General features: G+C 33.2%; 1 protein-coding gene across 3 annotated transcripts in view; it reads left to right on the top strand.

Moving 5' to 3' along the window:
- LOC131684571 (neural-cadherin-like) overlaps positions 1-22,104 on the top strand; it is a 1,488,321-nt gene that overhangs the window by 1,443,030 nt on the left and 23,187 nt on the right. The window lies entirely within an intron of this gene.

The raw sequence follows: 22,104 nt of genomic DNA, 5'->3' as shown, positions 1-22,104 counted from the left end.
ACGCGGTTTTCATTTACGCGGATTTTGAAATTTACGCGGTTTTCATTTACGCGGTTTTCATTTACGCGGCTCGTATCCCCCGCGTAAAAAAAAACCTGAGTGTATTTATTTCTAACCTTCAAATGTTCATTTATCTTTCCAATAGCTTTTACAATGTTTCTTTTTGGATATCTTAGATTGGAACACGATTCTTCTACGCTATATTCTGCTCTATCATTTTAAACGCTATTAACTCTACCTTCGGGTGTACGGGATTTTGCTACTTTTTGGAAATTCTGCGCATGATTGAGTCACTTGCAAATAAATTTTCACATCAACTCAGACCATCTTGCGTGCAGATTGTCACCTAGTGGCGGAATCTATAACCGTCGAGAACCATGCTACTATACATCTATTTACACCTTTTCAATGATGGGGCCCCTTAGTTCAGTAGTGCTCAAGGGCCCCGAGTGGTCTTAAGACGTGCCTGTCCGCAGTTCAATTCGTTTGGAAAATTCGTGGCTCAAAAAAATTTCAATGTTCCAAGGATGATTTTTGTTTTCAAGAATTTTCCTCAAGAACATTATTTTTCAAGACTTCTATTTACCACTACCAAGGTATCAGGCTTTTTTCTAAATTGTATTTTTTCATTGACATCAGACCTCGTCCTTTCGTGTATTTTAAATTCTGAAAAAGGCCATGGGACAACATTCTCTTTTTAGTGATTTGCTGTCGAATCAAAATTTTCGTTCTTCACAATTATTGTTTTGAAGAACTTGTTGACATAAGTGTTTCAAATAAAATGATTATAAAATGGCGATATTGAATTTAATAGTTCAATGAGAAAATATTGTTACAAGACTTTGTGTGTGTGTGTGACTTTGTGTTTTTCATTGATATAAATTCTAAATACGTTTAAACACATTACACTGTACACTTCTATTGGAAAACATTATATTCGGACAACTTCAATATTACAAAGTAACCTTTTTTGCCTTTCTCATATAGAAAGGTTATGCAATCACTCTGAAAAACGTCAACCTAATCCCGGCCCGGAGGGCCGAGTGTCATATCCCATTCGACTCAGTTCGTCGAGATCGGAAAAAGTCTGTATGTGTGTGTGTATGTATGTATGTGTGTGTGTATGTGTGTATGTGTGTGTGTATGTATGTGCGTATGTGTCAAATAATGTCACTCATTTTTCTCAGAGATGGCTGGACCGATTTGCCCAAACTTAGTCTCAAATGAAAGGTGCAACCTTCCCATCGGCTGCTATTGAATTTTGGATCGAGCAGAATTCTGGTTCCGGAATTACGGGTTTAAGAGTGCGGCCACACAGAAATTTCTCATATAAACTATAGGAAAAATTAAAAATAGAATTTTTATTTTTGATGCTAAATGTCTTCAAGGTGCATAAAACGTCGAGATTTGATGCAAACTCGAAAAAAAATTTGACGACGATTCACTTTTTTGGATTTTGGCACATTTTTGCCTTTCTCATATAGAAAGGTTATGCAATCACTCTGAAAAACGTCAACCTAATCCCGGCCAAATTTTTTTTGACTCGCATAAGGTTTCTGGATTTTATCAGGGGCGTAGTTGATTATTTACGGAGAGGGGTTACACCCCCCCCCTCTACTGCTCACTCCCCTCCCTTAAAAACCTCCTTAAATCACCCCTCAGACCACCACTCCATCCAGCCCTCCCTTTCAACCCCATCATCTTTGAACCGCCACTATATCACAAAGCATACCAATTTAAGCTGGGGATTCGTTCGTTCATGGGACTTTCGCCCTCCTCACACGCCCACCCCCGCATGACAAAATGAGTTAGCAAGCAAATAACATTGATCTAATGCTGATTAGGCTAATGAAGTATGATATTTTTTTGTTTCAAGTGTTTCACCGTCGACACGTAGCTCATCAAGTTCGTGGCTGGCAAGCCATTGTATATAAATGCAAAGTGTACTAAGAATGTAATGGACATTTCCACAATTATGTTCAACATAAACAGCCTCCGTGCCATAGTTTAGAGAAATGAGAAAGGCACAATTGCACCGCTGAGTGGATTAAAACAGGTTTTTAATAGAGCGTCTAGCTAGTGGTCCAGTTAACTGGTAACTACTTACGAGGAAAATTCGAAACACTAAAAACCCAGATTCAATTTTGATTATTCAGCTTCAATCATTTATTTAGCGCAAATATCCAATGTTATTTGTTTTATCCGTTTAATCCATTTTTTCAATTCATTCATTTCATTCTATTCAATTCTGTACTTTTTTTTATTTTCAATATTTTGGTAATTTGATTAATTTTATTCGTCTTTTTCCGATTCGTCATTTCATTCGTTGTATTAAATTTTATTTATTTTATCAAGCCAATGCCTATTTTTTACAATCGAGAAACGAAATGTGAAACAGAGAAAACAACATATTCGTCATAGTACTAATAGAAAAAATTCATTTCTCGTTATTTCGAATTTACTTCAATTTTATACTTTCTACTACGTAACTTTGTCCCTATTTGTTTTGTTCGATTTATTTCAATTTTTCACTTTTAGCAATTTTGAGGGATTCCATGAGAAACCGGCCGACCGCAAAATATGACCATCGTCGATTCGAACGAAACTTTGCAGGTGTGTTCGGTTTATGAATCTCCATGATATTCTCTGGTAATTGGAATATTTTGATACAAGAGCAATTTTTCAAAAGGGCGTAAACGTTTCTACGTGCATGAATTTCAAAATTTTGTTGTTCGATTACTGTATTTTATACAGCAAAACTATCGGAGAACGAGTTACAGGGAATGAATACTTCTGCCCGAAAAAATATACACTGAAAAAAATGTTGTGCCATTTAAAAAAAAAAACAAAAAATTATGTTAAAACTTAAAATTGCGAAAAAACCCATTTTTTTAAATTTTTTATATTTTGTCAACAAAAACCTAAAGAGAAACATTTTGAATGTAATCGCATGATGGAGAACTTATCGGTAAAAAAGTTTTTCTAACAATAACTTTACACATGTTTTTAAATTTCATGTTAATTGGCATACAAAATTGTAATATTATTACAGAATATCATTTTAAGCAATATTTCCAATCAAAATGCATTTAACAAAAATCTTCCAAAATGCGATAGTTTTCGAGATATCTGGAATTTTGCTCCATCAAAAACAATTAATTCGAGTAATTATGCTCTTTTTAAAAGTTATTCGCGTTACCCCATCATAAAATGTCAACAAATGTTTATCGTTTTAAAGACGTAAAAGCAACTTTTTTAGTGTATTTGGATCATGGAGAAACTTTCAATAAAAAAGTTTTCCTAACAACAACTTTTGACATATTTTTATAATTCATACTCTTTGCAGTCAAAAATAAAATTTTCTTTTTGAATATTACATGTGAATTACCTGTGGAAAATGTTTAGTCTTCCATGCCGGTGAAACGTGTAAAGTTTCATCGGAATCGAAGATGGTCGGTCACGATTTTAAAGATTTTCGGACGGATCTTCGTGGAATTCCTCAATTTTGGAAGTCAACATACCGATTTTCGTTAGAAAATTGGTTAATTTATAAAGTAAAACTATAATTAAACGAAAAGTTCTCGTGGTTACCTGAATAAATCCTGAAAGAATAGCATAAAATCTCTAAACAAATGCTTCAGTACATTTTGAGTTTGGTGGACACAGCATTTTTTCAAACTACCTCTGGAGATTCAATAATTCTATTTAAATAAATTTTATTCGCCTAACATATTCATTTTCTCTTTCATTGACAATATTATTTCTATTTGTGTGAATTATCAACTTTTTACATTGCATAAAATATAAATAATAATTTATATAAAAAAACAAATTTCCTCTAGTTCTAGAAATTATCCAACTTCTATTAGATTGATGCCAAATTCTAGATTTTTTTATTTATTTTGATTTTAAAATAAAAACATAGAGGAAGAAAACATTTTTTAAACTAAAAATCGCAAAGATAATAAAGATATGAAATGATACCTTGTTCACGGTGTTTTTTCAAAAAATAATTCAGATTAAAATTTTTCAACCTTAAAAACCTAAGCCACATTGTATATTTGTTAATTAGTTTCAATTAAATGATCATTTCTATCGCTTTCGCTAATCTAAATTTCTATTTAAAACTCATATGTGAGCCAAATTTAATTTAAATTAATACATTCACCATCTTACCAATCAGTACCGTATGTTTCTTCCTAAAAATTTCTTTGTTGGACCTACGAACTAAAAAACTCCTTTAATACAGATGTAATTACAAACTATCCATTGTAGGCTGAGTATAGTATAGTCAATAAAATTGCGTGGCACCCTTTATTAATGAGATGAATATGGAATCAGCTAGTCAAGAAATTATTTTTCCACTGATATCCAAATACCATTTAAGTGGCGTCATATTCCAAGATATTATTTGAAACCGGCTGATTTTGGGAACAACATATGTAGTGATAGGAGAAAGGTTTCATCGCACTGTTGGGTGTATTATATCGATTTCTTCTCTCATATGTATGTTCTGTAGTGCACAAACAACTAGAAATACTTTATTAAAATATTATTCTTGCTGGTTTCGATTTGATTTACTATTTGAGTATTCAAACTCCTCTTGGTCAAAAATGCCTGAAATCGATGTATCCCTGTACATTTTTTGACGTGCGCCCCTTCTTAGGCCGATCACTCTCGTTATCTATTTTTTGATCCAATGGATAACGTTTAGGCTTAAGACATTATTATCACCGTTTGCGTCCCATTAGTTAGCTTAGACACCAGTGTTTTAAGGTACCCTTACCAAAATATGGATACCAATATCTCTTCCGAATAAATTAATGGGCAAAAATTCAGCAAAGTTACGTCAAATTCTACAAGCTTGCAGAAGTGAAAATATTGTTTCATTGTTGAAAAAAATTCCGAAAATGGGAGTACACCAGTAGGAAAAATTAAGGTTCTAACCGATTCAAATGCTTCATTAGGTTTCATGGATCTTTGCTGAAGATACCTAAGCACGAAAACATCATCGAAAGCCAGTAAACACTTTCGACTGCCTTTTTTTGCGTTTGGGATAGGATTTGATTTGGAAACGATTCATTGAAAAATCTTCAAATTTTACCTTGACAAAAATGACAATTTCGAAAAAATATAACTTTTTGTAACATCATTAGAAACATTATTCAGAGTCTGTCTGTACAACTTGAACCGATTCATGATTTATTATATCTTTATAATGATCTGGTTTTCGTGGTTGGGAATTAGTTCACAAAATTAAAACAGTCCGGATGTTTTCTTCTGAACCATTTCACGAAACTCGGAATATTATTCATTAATTCTTACCGATATGATACCGCGAAAAAAATAACATATCACGATAAGGCGAAGAGAAAATATTATGACAAAGCTGATGGTAACATTACATGAGTCACATAACTCGATGCATCAAATTCAAAAGTTATCGCGAGATGAAAATATCACGATAATGTTCATATAAATTTCGAAATTAAGATCCTAGAATCATGATCTTAGTATGTGACTAAAATATCAAAAATCATGACTAAAATCCTAAAATGATGAAAATAAATCACTCTACTCGTGACTAAAATATCACTATATTTTGATGAGGCATTACGAAACTCGCGAGTAACCTCTTGAAATGAAGAATATCTTTGCACTTTTGAATTTTTAGCTGATATAGTTTATACAAAGCAGTGAATCCCCGAATTATAAATTAAATTCATAGCAAACACTAAACCTATCCAGTGAACAACTAGAGTAACTCAACCAAATATTCGGATGAAACGCCATATATCTTTTTGACGCGAACTAGTTTCATAAATACGAGGTTTATTATTCATAACTTCAGAAACCTGGTCGCGATTTTCGTAAATCGTTCAGTTCACGGAGTTGTGATTTTTATTCATGAATTCACGAACGAGTTCCATGTAGGCAGCTTATCTAGTGAAATTAACCACAGAATGTTTCAAATACACTAAAATTAGGAATTCTCTATCTCCTCAACAGAGAGAGAGCAAAAAATACGGTTGTTCTCAGTTTTAATATTTATTATCTAAAAACTTAAATTAAATATGTGTATCCAACTATTTTCGCTACTGGCATTCCTCACAGATTGTGATATTTTCTAAATATTACGGCAAAAATGAATCATTGACCAATTATTTACGAACAACGCAAACAATCTGCTTCAAACCGCATGGTAGCGAAGCTTATGAGTTGGAAGAGATTCCATGATCCATAGCATTTGGATCCAACGTAGCGCACTATGCCTATGGTAACCATGGTTGATTACTTTTTCCGAACCCAACCGGTCCGAACGACGGCATCGGAGCAAACGCTTTCCATGGAACGATAATTCATTGAACGAAATAAATCTCCCTATCTTTACAGCGGCAGCAGTTTCAGAAGCTAACGAGTCGCTTATGTATGTGCACCGCCCTCATGCACAGTGATGCCGCGATGGCAAAAACCCCCAAAAAGTTTTTATTTAATTCATATGCCATATTATTTTTTCCCAATTGTACGGCACTTCAGACATCATTCTTCCAATTTTCTTGATTATCGTATGACAAATAAGCTCTCCAGAGCATTTTGAACTAGGGGTGTTGAAAGATGTTTTTCATTACTTTCATGGAAAACATATGGCGCTATAATGCAATAATACAACTAGGTTTTTAAATAGTAAGGAAACGGCAGAAACGGATCACTCCAACTTTAATTTGTGGCAATTTTTGTGTACTTTAAGGAAATATTAGTGCGATCTTGCGCAAATCTGCGACAAAAGAGTTATGATTAATTTTTTTCACCGTTGACTGTAGAAAGTACGTAAGGGCTAGGTATCAAGTGGTATGAAGTTGATAATCGCAATTTTTTTTTGATTTTCAGAAAATAATCCAAGCTGATCTCAAATTTTGATGTCTTATTTTGATTATTAAGAACTATTGTGAAATAAACCATCCAATGTTAAAAGTGATATTTTGATCATTTTGCACATGGCCCATAACAGTACTTCTCACATTAGCCAGGCCAACTAACGAATAAAATGGGTTTTTTGTATCGACAATGTTCAGTTTATATTAAACTTTATTAATATGTTGGTTTCCACCCTAGAATTTTTTTTCGTTCAAATGTTTTTTTTTCAAGACATAGTTTTTAAAATGGCGTATCAAAACAATTTAAGAACATTGTGAATTATAAAAGAAAGTTTGATCGAAATGACGAATGAGTAAATATCATTGCATAGTAAGTGGTAATTATTGACAAAATACACCGAAAAAACACCATTTATTGCACCTAGCAGTGATAATGAATGAAGTGAATAAAATGAACAATAAAATGTAATGAATGAAGTGAATATAATGAACGAAATAAAAGAATAGAATAAAATAAATAAATTGTATTAAATGAATAAAATGAACAAATTCTGGTTGGGCGATTTCAAAAAATATTTTTTTTTTGTTTTACATATTTGTAATCTATATATTTATCTATAAATGTATGGAATATCTATCACCCTGGCAAAACCGATTAAATCGTAAGTTACAATAATAATATTCTATTTAAACTTTTATTTTATTATGCGTTTTCTATAAAGTCGTGTTTTCGTTTGTGCAGGCATATCCCGTTCTAAAATTTTTAGTATATCGTGTGTTTACGAGTTTTGATTTAAAAAGTGTTACTATGGCCAGACACGAGCTATTTGGGATTCTAGGCAAAAGAAACAGTTAATTTTTTTGATCAGCGAAATAAAAAAAACCGCAATAAATACATCCTGGAAAACGATGCTCGAAATTCGACCTCACGGCTAGAAGACAGTGAATAGAATAGCATATAAATATAAAGAGTAGAACCAACCCAATGAATTAAGCAAATAAAATTAGCAATATGAACAAAATAAATAATATGAGGAAATTTAATAAAATTAATTAAATAAAACAAGGAAATTACATCAAAATAAATTAAAAAGAATAACACAAATAAATAAAATGATGGAAAAAATTAAAGAACAATTTAAATAAACAATGAAAAAAATAAACAATATGATTAAAGTGAATTCATAAGTGATAGGAATAAAAATGATTACATGAATAAATTTCATAAAAACCAATAAATTTAAACATCATATAAAATTTCTGTTCTTGATCAAACGATTCAAATTAATAAAATACAAAAATGAATCTAATAAACAAAATGAGCAAAAATAACAAATAAAATTAGCAAATCATCAAACTACATAGAATAAAATATAGTAAAGAATAAAGTCAAAAATAAATGCCTATATTATATGTATAATCAATAAAAAATGAAAAATTAAAGATAATTTTTTTGTCATAGTTTCAACAATCTCTAAATATGAGCAATAGGGCTACTTTTGACGAAATTCGCGCCAACTCGAACAAATGTTGGCAGCACCCTCTCAGATTTTAATGAAACTTACTGTACATGAAAACTTTGTCACAAAAAGCCACTTTGCATACTTTGTTTTTCCAAAAATGATCTAGACTGTCTTTTGAAAAGGGCCAAACTTTCTTTACCAACTTTTTTTCAAATGGCTATAGTCTAAAAATGACAAGTCCTAAAAAAATGTTGTAGGAGTGATTTTCATAAAATTAGTCAAATTTTTGAATAAAAATATTGAAAAAATTCTTCGTTGACTCGTACACTGAAAAAAATCGATTTTAAAAATTTAAAGTCGATTTACAAAAATACCCATTTTTGATTTGGATGAAATTTGTTTGAAAAGTTATTTGAATAAAAATGTTCCTTGTCCAAACTAAACTGACTTTTTTGAGTGCATTTTTATCGAAAATTAAACCAATGAAAGTCATAATCATCTCAGATTCCATTTTCCCAGCTGCTAGTTGCCTGATACATGCAAAAAGTATCAGTAACGAACTTGGTATATATTCATAACAAACTTGAATAAAGACTGGAAGGCTGGAAGATTGGAAGATCAGAAGACTGGAAGATTGAAAGACTGGAAGATTGGAAGATTGGAAGATTGGAAGACTGGAAGACTGGAAGACTAGAAGACTAGAAGACTAGAAAACTGAAAGACATGAAGACTGCAGTTCATTTGTTCCTCTCAAAACTAATAAATTTCTAAAATTTATTTTATGTCTGATGGAGCAGTAGCACAATACAAAAATAAGAAAAACTTCGCAAGCTTGTGTAGATTCCAATCAAAGTATGAGTTAAGCGCAGAATGGCATTTTGTTGCAGCATCCCATGGAAAAGGACCCTGTGATGCTATTGGTGGTACTCTCAAGCGAATGGCAAAAACATCCAGTCTTGCTCGCGACTATGGAAATACTATAACAACTCCCCGAGAGTTATATAACTGAGCAGTTGAACAAACTGATAAAAATATCACAAAATAATGTTCTGCTACATATTCACAACAAAATGTCAAAAGAATTCGAAGAGCTGTATAATAACTCCAAAACAATATCTGGTACTCAAAAATTCCACAGTTTTGTGGCTATTCCTAGTGGCGAAGTAGAAAAGGTTTTCTAATTCAAAAGATGAACCAAAAATATTTTCCTTGTATAAAAATAGTACAAAATAGCATGCTTGAAGATAATTCTAAGACAAATGTTATATATAAAATTCAATACATAATGTTGTGGTGGTTTTTTTCTTTCTCTGATTCTTCCTCAGCACTAAACAAGAAAATAAAGAAGTAATAATGAAATATTCGTTTAATGACGTAAACTCTTTTTAATGGGATTCTTGATTAAGGAGTTACATACCTTTTAATGATAAAAATGTCAAGAAAATTTGAATTTATGTAAATGAATAAAGCAATTATTTCATTACATCAAACTTATAATATTTTGGTAGTACACTTTTCAGTGAAATAAACAAGCATACGTTTATAAAAATATTTTGATAATTGGTGGAGTTATGGCTTTTCCCGAAAACCGTTTTTATTTAAGAGGTTTGCGGTGATCACGATTGAAGACCAATAGATCATCTAAAATCCCAAAACTCAAAAAATTCCTTTAGTATATGAGTATTCCCCGTACCTTTACGATCAGTTGAATAAAAAATAACTTTTTCCTGCATTCGAGAACGTTTTTAGTAAAAAACGCTGTTTTAAGCTCTAAAAATTGTATTAAAAAATTCTTATCCATGAAACAAAAATTTATGAATGAAAAAAGAATCGTTAAGGTACGCGAAAAATTTATTACGATCAATTGAAAAAAATAAGAAAATTGATTCAGTAGTTTTTCAACAATCGTGATCGCGAAAAAACCATTTTTAGTAAAACTACATTTCGAGATAATCGAGTTTAAAATTTCAAATTACCACTGCTCTTGGTAGACGAAGCGCGCTTGGAAGCACTGTAACTTTCGATCTATTTCTCGGATCTCTATAAAAATATGGGATAACATTCTCAAGGAGTTGTACTTTCAGATAAAGTAATAAAAAAAATTCGATCTTATGAAAAATGAAAAAGTACTTAACCCCTAAATAAAAATATGCTTTGTTGCTAAATTAGACAACATCTTCTCACAAACTAAGTTTTATTGGAGTCTGAGATGATTATGGCTTTCATTGATTTAGTTTTAGATAAAAATATACTGAAGAAAAAAATCAGTTTGGTCAAGGAAAAGTTTTTTTTATTAACTTTTTTCCTTAAAAGTGACAAACTTGAATTTTTGACGGTAAGTAGGGAACATAATTACCTATCTTGGAACAAAATTTCATCCAAATCAAAAATGGGTTTTTATTTGCAAACCTACTTTAAATTTTTAAAATCGATTTTTTTCAGTGTAGGAGCCAATGAAGAATTTTTTCAATCTTTTTATTTCTTATTTGACTAATTTTGTGAAAATCACTTGTTTAACATTTTTTTGTAGGACTTGTCATTTTTAGACAATAACCATTTGAAAAAAATTGGGTAAAAAAAGTTTTTTCAAAATACAGTCTAGATCATTTTTGGAAAAACAAAGTATGCAAAGTGGCTTTTTGTGACAAAGTCTTTATGTACAGAAAATTTCATTAAAATCTGAGAGGGTGCTGCCAACTCTGAATACGATTTAGCGCAAAATTCGTCTTTTTGAAAGTTTGTTTACAAGTTTTTGGAAAAATGGTTACATAAAGTACCAAAAAGCCTGCCGGTACTTCCATTCCATTCTTTTCCATATTCTTATTTTTATTTTATTTTATAATTTCATAGTTTGTTTATAATTTAATCATTTAAACTTGTCATTTACAAAAATAGCTCAATTATGTGTTTAATCCTAAACTAGCATATTTCTATTTGTTATTCCTATACAATAATTGAATCCAGAAAGAAATATCAATCGCATGAATGGCAGAGATACATTGTCCTTTCATTAAGTACATTTCGGCACTTTTTGGGTAACACTATTAGGAGTCTGTACAGAAATGGGATTAATACGAAATAATTTATCAATTTCATTATTTTTCTATTATTCAAAAGTGCTTGAAATGCTTGTTTGTACACGAATTTATCACAAAGAAAACGGTTAGTGATATAGGGATACTTTATTCAGAAACATTATGTTGTATTAAAATATTGTGAAAACTTATTTTTGGAGACTTTAATAAATATTGCGATAAATTTGGAAGTCTATTCAAGGTAGAGAATTAATGTCTTCATAAAAGATTGTTTAGATTGTAACTTTGCTGAAAATGAAAATTTTCTAATAACATTTTTACAGTCGGTAGTTTTGTTGAGTTTTTTTATGATTACTGACCGCTGAGAATTACGATTAATGCAATCAAAATTCGACATTTATATGAGCCAAAACGCAGACTGTTGCATTACAGTCAGATGATCATTTCATCAAAAATTGCTCGATAAATACATACTTTTACTATTTTACCTTAAGGATTTATATATGTTGTGCTTGGCCAAAAACCGAAAATAAATTTCATGTATTTGTGAGTATCATATCCTCAATAGCGTTTGGTGAACTTTTCATGGCGAACTGAGCACTCTGAAGTTCATGGGGTATACATGGGAGCAAGCTATATCACAGTGTATTTCCGGAGACCTGTTTTAAACTTTAAGTATTGTTGTGCCGTGTTTCAAATCAACGGGATCAAATAAATAATAGTCTTCTGTGCTCTACGTTCGGGTACGTTTTCATTGAAATGTGAATAAATTACACAACGTGATTATCTCGAGGCGACTTTTCGAAAAGTGACCGCGTGATGACTAAAATATTTTAAATACCGCTGAACCAATCGATCTGAAATTTTCAGAGACTGTTTATAATTACACAATTTCAATTTTAACCATTTACACTTGTCCAAATATGAAAGCTCCCAAAAACCGTTTTTTAAGAAAAGTCGTCATCATTCTCGAAAAAAAAAATATCTTCGCCAAATCCGTTTTTCGCCAAATCCCCATTTTTTATGGTTGGTAACTGTGTGATAAGGTGTAGGTATCAAGAATATTACTATAATATTTTATTAATTTTTAAAGCTTAGCCTAAGCTGATCTCGAATTTCAATAGTTTTTTTATTGCTTGGAACAGTTTTGAAATATGACAAATGTTAAAAGTGATGGTTTCGATAATTTTGAATATGGTACACAATTATTCTTATTTCGTGTTTTAACTAGGCCAAATAGCCAAATAAAACTAATTTCTGTGACAATAATGTTCAATATGTAATGAATTTCTTGAATATCTTGAATATCTTGATTTATACCCTGTAATATCTTTTCGTCAAAATATATTAATAGTTTAATTGCTTTGAAGTCTGTACGAGGTAAAGTACCTTCAAAAAAGTTCCTTATGAAAAAATATTTTTTGTGGGAAGTTACAATTTCCTGCCTATATTAAATCGAATAATTGCTAATCTCACTTTCAGGCAGATTCGCCACTCACTTATAGAATTCGTTCTCTCTACAAGGAACTTGAACTCTTTCAGAGCGATCCAAAGATTTAAAGTTCGACAACAAGTTATCGCAAGGTTCTGCAAAATTAAAATATCTGCATTTATTGAAAATTGGGGTTCCTATTTTCTGCAACCAACCAGTTTGAAATTATTCACTGATTGTTTGAAAAAAAAATCATATATATTTCGATTTTATTAATTTTTCCATTCGATTAACAAAGAAGTTACGGTTAGTTGATAATATCGGGTTATTACTGTACTGCATTAATATTTATGAAAGATTGATTCCTAATTATTCAAAAAAATTCCACAGCTATTTGTTTTGGTGAGTTTCGTATCGTTATCGACTACCGGAATTAAAATTTCTGATTGCCACAGATAGCGATTATTGCATCGAAAATGCAACATCCATTTTCATAAAGAGAGCATGCGTTTAATTGTTTGCTCATTCAGCATGATTAAAATCATACATTTCTCGAATAAGATTATGTTGGAAATCGATTCAGAGACCTGAAATCATGGAAAAAAGTTATCAAATAAATGTTTTTGTACACCTTTTGGGTTATTGCCAACTTCTGTATGGAGTGGAATCACTGTGTCATGGTGTAGCAGCGTCCAGCTCGTAGGTACTGTGATTCTTTTCCCTGTGTAACAAAAACCGACTAAACTGTACTCAGCATGGAAACGGAATAAGTCGCTATCACACACACACCGGTTGGGAACGGGAACTCGGACGGTGTTTGCCTTCACTTTTGAGGCGCTGGTGCCCTTTCACAACCTAGGGATTTACGTACCCACTTTGTTAATGTATTATTCCAATGAATGAACGTTGCAGTCAGCGTTCAATCTTCTTTCCGTCCATACGTTTGCCTGGGCCTGGGTCGAAACCCATGCCGATTGAGCGGTAACAACTAGTAACAGGGCACTGTTCGCCAAAAATATCAGCAAAATCTAAAGCACTCTAAGTTTACAGCTTTCGGTCGACGTAGTTTCCTGATGCTGTATAGTCCAACCAGTTGGTAGTCCAAATGGCATTGATATTCCGTTCAATTCTTAAGCCGAATATGCGGCCCAAGTTAGGATGAAAATTGTGAATCCTACTTTAATCGGATTCTATTGGCTTCTTGGGGTATTGCAACTGGTACTGTACCTGACGGCGAAAAGTGGCGGATGTTTGAGTAATTTTTTGTTGCCTACCGGCAAGTTTGTCATACATATGTTATGTTCCCTAAAGCAAACGGAAGCAAGAAAAACTCGCGGCTTGTTAACGGAGACAAAAAGAGAAGAAAAAAGAACATCCAAATTCTCCGGATATTGGAACAAAAGTTAGATGAGATACTTATGGTAAACCATTTTCTTCGTCATCGTTGAAATTGTTCAATGAGATTGAATTATCAAACTAACAGCAGCTCTAATTTAATTGCTTTACATAAATTACTGCAAACTCAATTATATCATCAACCCCAATCAATCTACCAAGCCACTACTTCGTGCACGGATTCCAAAACATGTGAACGCTGCTGTTGTTAATTAACCAGCGACACGCAGGAAGACCCCGCACAAAATTGTCGCACTCTGTGGCAGACGCCCAACCCGCTCGTGATGCCTGCTCCCGAAGTGCACTCGATTCTTCAAGGGCCTTAGCGCATATACATACTCAAAGGAAGCAAAGTACGAACTCATTCAGCAAAAACCATATTATTATTCGAGCAAAGCTGCCGAGAGCTTATTGCACTTTTACACCATCCTCGGTCCTTGAAATCTCAGATGTGCGCCAGGGCCATTGGATTGGATCACATCGCAGTAAAGGGGGGTTTTATTCACACCAGAATACTTGTCGGGTATTTCTCATTCTGTTTCCAAAGAAAGCTGTTTCCTAGCACAAACCAACCCCTCAAGCGGAACCTTTTATACATGGTCGACTAAATGGCGCAAGAAGGAGGGAGTTGAACGGAATGGTGACATACCGTGCACATACATTTGTATTAAAATGACGCCTCAGCCGGTATGTCACTAGTTCTCGGGGAAATTAGTGATAGCGATGAAATCTGTTGAGTCGAAATAAAAAAAAAACCTTTTTAGGTGTATGGATTACAACGAATTACAATGCATTCAAACGAAAAATTATTTTGTTGGATTCTTCCAAACACAATTGTGGCAGGAAAACGAATGGACGTTATAAATTCAACTATCATATGGCCACTATTCATCATGCTGAGAGTTTTTTGCGGGATTTTTACGAATCCTATTACGAAATTTCTTATCTGCTGATATAAAACAGTTCTGCAGTAATACAATTGCGCATCCGAATGCTTGTGTCCCATACATATCCTAACTAAGTGCTTAAGGTTGAACAAAGAATGGAACCTACATCGGCAGCAGACTAAGTAGTTTTCCATAACGTTTCCTAAAACTTCATGAACATTAGTAAACTTATTCAAAGTATGACAACACACACTCAATTCGGTTCGGCAATTTCCAAACAACCGTGTAGTCAGCAAATTTAGAAACTAATAGCTCAGTAAAGTGAGATTTGTTAGCTGATTTTTAGCGAAATATTTTCCGACTCTCAGCTATGGAACGTCACTTTTACTGAGATCTCAGCAAAAAAAAAAATTTACTGAGATCTCAGCTGTTGAGATTTCGGCAAAAGATGCAAAAAAAGCTGAGATTCGGCAGAAAAAATTAAGTGTGTAGTGCTAACTGCTGATTGTTTTTCATACAGACTAAGCAAACGGCGTAGAAAATAATGATTTTATGGTTTTCAATTTTTGTACTATTCTCCTTTCAACCTCAACCTTACATACGGCCCTGACAACTTAATTTGCCACCTTCTCTTTTCGTTCAAAACACATCATATCAAGTGATAACTGATCTAACCCCATGAAATTGATTTGTTAAAAGCCTGGCAGCTCTTATTTCGCTTTTCATTGAGATAGAATGAAAAGTTTAAGATAAATTAAACGTTTTCGATCAAAGATGGTAATTTCCTTTTAGACAACGAATTTAGCTAATTTTTAGATCATCAATAGATCAAGATAATCGAGTTTAAAATTTCAAGCTACCACTGCTCTTGGTAGACAAAACGCGTTTGGAACCGCTGTAACTTTCGATCTATTTCTCGAATCTCTATAAAAATTTCGGAAAATATTCTCAAGGAGTTGTACTTTCAGATAATGTAATAAAAAATACGATTTTTTAAAAACTAAAAAGGCTTGTAACCCCTTAAAGCAAAAAAGGGAAAAATAACAGGTAAGTATTTTGGAAATTTTGATTCTATGGAATGATTTTTGTTTGGGTGAAAACACAGATATTTTCAAGACGTTCACCACTTTTGTTCTAAATGAGCATAAGGGGCTATTCGGACCCCCTAGTCCATCAAACAACGTCCAGAGGCTTGTGTTTACGCAGATCATTGCACACACCACAGCAAAGAAAATACATGATGTGTCGATCGACAGCTGTGACTAAACAGATTAAATTTTTCGTAGCGCATTTTTTTTTGGTTTCTTAAGGAGTTTCTCTAATAAACATTTCATAGGTAAACATAATACAATTGCAAAAAAAAATTAAAATATTGACGGTCTGAATTACCCTTACATTGTAAAAGGATGGAAAAACGTAGAGTTTTGCAAATCACTGCCTAGCACTGCCATGGAGTGGTTCAAATGGATTTGTATGGCACCAAAATGCAACTGAGGTTTCAAACAAACTAATAATTATGACCTTCGACCGATAAATTTTCTCACATCTATCCACTTAAAAGGGCTGCTTAGGTAAGTCCGAATTGCCCCGGATGCCCCTAAATATTACTTTTGATATGCAGCACTCAGCCTTTTTCTGAGATTCCGACTTCAACTTTAAGTAATGGGAACTGGGATATAATGTAAGCACACGTTTTGTGCGGCCATTGCAATTTTTTCGGCGCGTACTTACTTAATTTTCTGTCGAAAATATGTTTTATAAACTTTCATTGCCCCGCACCAAGGAATCACACCGTTCCACATTATTGGGTATTATTTTACAAAAGAGACACGAATCTTGGGGTACCTAAAGCCAATTGCCACTATGCGCCAAAAATTCCCATATCTATTCATCCCTTTATTGGGTCTTGAAAATTTACCCTAGAACGTTACATTACTTTTTCTACCTTAGAACGTTGCACTGGGGTACAAATGTACCCCTCGCGTTTGATCGCTATTTAAAAAAGTAAACAAAAGAAATGAATAATATATCATTTTCTATGACTTTTAATCGCGATAACAGCTGTGTAAATGAAAGTACGGAATTTATTGAATCAATAGTACATAAATTGACCCGAGCAAGAAAAGAAGCGATAAAATCGCGGTTTTGACTTTTATCACAAAAATTACTAAAACTTGCGAATTTTCAACCGATTTGGAAAAATTCAAATTATTCTAAAAGTGGAAAGAATGATCCAATAACGGAATAAAATGGAATTTCGATACTTTTTAAAAAGTGCAAATTAATCGAATAAATGATTAAAAACAAATGCAAAATACTAATTGTTACATATGTAATAAAATAACCAGTATTTGAACTGGTATTGACACGAGTCATATTTCAACTGACAGAACAAAACACTAACGGCAACCGTACACTGGGGTACAAATATACCCCACGCCAGCTTTGACTCCTGCTTCGACGAAGGCCAAAAGCAAACTGGCTCTATCACCTTTTCCTACTCGCACTATGAACTCAAAATTGAATTATTATTAGGGTTCCAGATTGGCAAATGCCGAATTTTCGTTTTCACACGGCTTCAAAGATGGTGTGGGGTACATTTGTACCCCAGTGCAACGTTCTAGGGTTAAACAAAAAATTCAATTCATTCTATGGTGGGCATAATAATTTACATTGTTTAATTCACGCACATGTTTTTTTTTTGATAAACAATTTTCAATAATCTTGGTGGTAATATAGTTGCCGCTGCCTTAGAGGAAGAGTTAAAAATAATCGAAGCTCATTTTTGACGGCTGAAAATGAACTTGATGCGACTCGTGGTGAATAGGAAAGATATTAATTCAAAAATCCATGTTATTCATTCAGTTGAAAATTGAACAATAATATTTGTTTCACTAATTATCGGGTAAATGTTTTCAAATGTTTGTAAAGCATATAAAATAATAACTATCATCGCTTACATTGGGCCAGAGCCTACATTGATGCGCTTAATTCGATACTGCATGTTCGCTTCGTTCAATGATCGGTGACGAATAAAAATCCGCATGAATGAATGGGTAGTTTGTTCGTTTCACGTTTTCATTTCACTGTCACTGCATATTGAAAATGAATGCGGATGAATATGATTAATTTTCATTCAACGAAATTGAATATTTGTAACTCTGCTTAGAGACATACAAGTATAGGTTGATTTTGGCAATATAGTTGCCACTGCCTTCGAGGCCCAACAACGTTGATGCCAACATGTTTGCCCCTGCATTAACGGCACGAATACATAATGGCGTATTAGTAGCTAGCAATCAATCATGTTTTATTTATATACAATTATATACATGTGATAAACTGCACAATGTAGCATTAGTGCTCATAACAAACGACTGTATTTCACAATAATTAGTATATTGTCGATTATTCAGTATAATTCTCTCGCCGTTCAACCCTTGTAAAGGCAAGCTAAAATTCTAACGCTAAAAGGCAAGACCTCTTAGATCCGGTGAAATTATATCCCTTCTTACAGCATGAGCGTAAAATATCCATATATTGATCCAATCATTGATAATTACAAGCTTTTGGAGTGCTTGAATGATTTCCCTATTTCAATTAGTTGAATAATGTAGAATAAATTATAAAAAACAACAACTTTATAAGTGAAAAATGAAGGACTTGTGTCAGAATATTTAAAAAAAATCAAATTTGATGCTCTCGCTTGTAGTTACTTGATATACTATACACTAATAAAGTGCGATTCTCACAAAAATACGAATCCCCGAGGAATACTCACTCAGGTGACGCCAAAAGTAAAAATATGTAAATTTTACATTACCACTTTTCGAATGTTTCGAGCAATATCTTTTTTACCACAGGCTAAAAATGGAGAACTGTAACCTTGAGAAACAACCATTTTTACCATTTTTGGCAAAAAATCTATACTATTACAATCTACAAGTTTGATAGATTTCGCTCAGAAGCAAAAGAGTGTCGGAGCAAAATTATGCTCTTCAAAACGCATGTCTCAAACTGCCGTAACTTTGTCAAATCTCATTTTTTTCAGATGACATCTTCGTGTGCTAGTATATTGAACGAAATTCAATGGATTCACCTTCGTCTCTTTGCTACCTTCTTGGTTACTAAATACATACAAAAGAAAAAAATAAAAACAAATCTCATTCATCTTTCGATCCTACGAAAACGGGTAGCAGAAGTGTCAACTTTAGTTTTACTATGACAATCCCATTATTCAATCTCCATCATATTTTCACTCAGTACTTTTCGATTTTAATTTAAATTATCATAAAATGAAATTAAAGCAAAGAGATTTAGCATAAAATACAATTAGAACACCGCGGTGCGACGTAAACACGCAATTTCTAGCTTACTTCAGTCATCCAATACTATCACTAGCTCATAAATACACAGAAATGAAAACCGACGAATAAATATCGTTACTAGTGTATGGTCGTTTCCCCAGCACTAAGTTCAACACCGAAGTTATACTCGTTTTTTCATTCTTCATCTCAAAGCGAAAATAAGTATGCAAGGAAATAATGAAAACACTCGCTTTTGAATATACACTCATGGTTTGTCCTAGGCCGTTGTCTCATTTTCGTTTTCGCAAAGCCCTGGTGGTAGAAAAAGTTGCATTGGCCTTTTGCAATTTCCCCTTGATATTGGTAAATGAAAACCTATGTACTTACCTACCTTGGCAGCAGTTTCACTCACGAAAAAATGTTCCTTGTACAGTAAGATTCCATTTTTGACATGTTCCATTGTTGACAACAAAAAAGTTCCGTTTTTAGCAACAAATGGGTTCCGTTTTTGGCAACATTTTTGTTGTACATAATAAATATTTTTAAAAATGCTCAATACCCATTTTGTTGCCATAATTGATGTCACTTTTGACTTTATTTCCAAACATGAGAGTAATATTAACTATTTTATGGGGGCGGGCATAGCGAATAAAATTAAATTTTTTGATTTTTTTCTATCATTTCATTCCATTTCACATATTCATATATAATTAATGTTATTGTAATATTGATGAAGTCACAAATTGAAATTCAAAGCTTTTAAAATAAGGTTCCAGTTTTAGCAACTGGAAAAAATATTGTTGCCAAAAACGGAATTATACTGTAGTTGGTTTCAATTGTCTACGAGCCAGCTAAGACTTCTTTATTATTCATATTATTTAAGCTTGGTGCAATTATTATGCACAGTTGGTTCTAAATACCTCGTCGAGAGAAACGTTCCAATCTTTTAATGATTATTTCCAGTCTTACTTCACAAAGTTCCAACCACCATGCCGCAAGATTTGTATAATCTGGAGCTCAGTCCTATAAGCGGTTTTGTTTTAAATGATGTTTATGATGTTAAGACCTGTGTTAGTACTTAGCCCCCGCAGAAATGGGAGAGCTATAATGCCAATTCATGATGATGAAAATTACAATGAACACTCCTTTCTATACTATACTAACTGGCTGAAGAGCCCATGAGGCTTACAGCGCTGCTTGTCATATTATTTCGCAATAACAACTGCTTGTTAGCTAGCGCGATATTTTGAAAAATGAACGACATCTTTGGGTTGGCCAAGTCCGTTTGTTGTAAAAATGTAAACATCTAGACCACTTGAGGGGGCTCAAAGAGCAGCTATAACCGCCCGCTAATATTCCGATTTTTGTTTAAATTTTAAATTTAAAGTATGATTATAATGTTGACAAAAATACGAGAAACATTAGTAATTCACTTATCTCATTTTGTTTAATAGAATCATGTAATCTTGGAACGAATCGACAAAATCAACAGTTGACACAAGTCCATTGAAATCTGAATCGATAACAAGATGAAATTGCCGAGCGACAACTCCGGCAAAGTTTCGGTTACAATCTTAAAAGTACAACAATGCTACGGGCGAACAATTTCATTACTTGCTTGCTATGCGAGGGACAAAAACTAGCCCATTTAAGAGTTTCAACGTCACAAAATGCTTAGCTTTCCGTGATTTGACTTCTTATCGGTTCCAGCAGTATAAAGTACTAAGTCACTTTACGCGTATCTGGGCATGCCACAGACGCGGGTGATTCACAATTTATAAAAATGCCAAAACATCCCGACTCTTTCGGTAGAAGACAAAAGGATTAAGTCGTCTGAAAACTTTAAGCTTACTCATACGACCCTATTCCACGCTTTTCTAAACTATTTTCATTCACCTTCTAGCTCTTCCTTGAGTACTATTGGTCTTCAATATTAAAAATATTTTACACATTCCAAACCCTTGCTAATTTAATGTCGTTATGTAAAAAGAAAAAAGTTTTGGAAATACTTCCAGCACCAGATAGTGGAATAAGACTTTTTTATCTCATTTTGTACGCCAGGTAAAAAAAAACTGTCAAACCTGCTCTAGCACATTTCATTCCCACATGTCATTTAATTACGTATCCTACGCTGAACTCGTAACCGAACTCGTATTTCATGAAAATGTTTAGACTCATTTTTATGGCTGATTTAAGAGCTTGTTTACATGGACTTTGAGAGATTCCACCATCATTACGAAACGCTGGGTTCGACTCGCTTTTAAATAATATCACCTTGTAAAAAACGCTCCCTGAACTGTCATTTTTTTCCTCTCGATGTCGTCATCATGCATTGTTCCATATTCAAAACGAAATACTGAGCAGATACTATTTGCGGGCGATTATTCTGCAATCGAAGCTCGTCCAAATTGTAAAATTTATGATCCGTGACCCTACAAGACTGATTAATATTTCCTCCCCCTATAATCGGATAGCAATCAGGAGACACCATCGTCTCACAGCAGACAATGGGAATTCAAATCAGATACCTCCCGAATGACCACACTTATCTATTCGCATAACAATTTCAGTTGGACAAAGACGGTCAAACACAATGTGCTTACAAAATCGTACTCGGACGCAGAGCTTGCAAATGTCCTGCCTTCAGTGCCATCACAAACGAATAGAATCCCCCATTTCCGTCGTTGTCAAGATATTCATCGCCAGCGCA

This window comes from Topomyia yanbarensis, chromosome 2, assembly GCF_030247195.1.
Source record: "Topomyia yanbarensis strain Yona2022 chromosome 2, ASM3024719v1, whole genome shotgun sequence".
NCBI classification, from domain to species: domain Eukaryota; kingdom Metazoa; phylum Arthropoda; class Insecta; order Diptera; family Culicidae; genus Topomyia; species Topomyia yanbarensis.
This window is presented reverse-complemented; position numbering and strand designations above follow the sequence as displayed.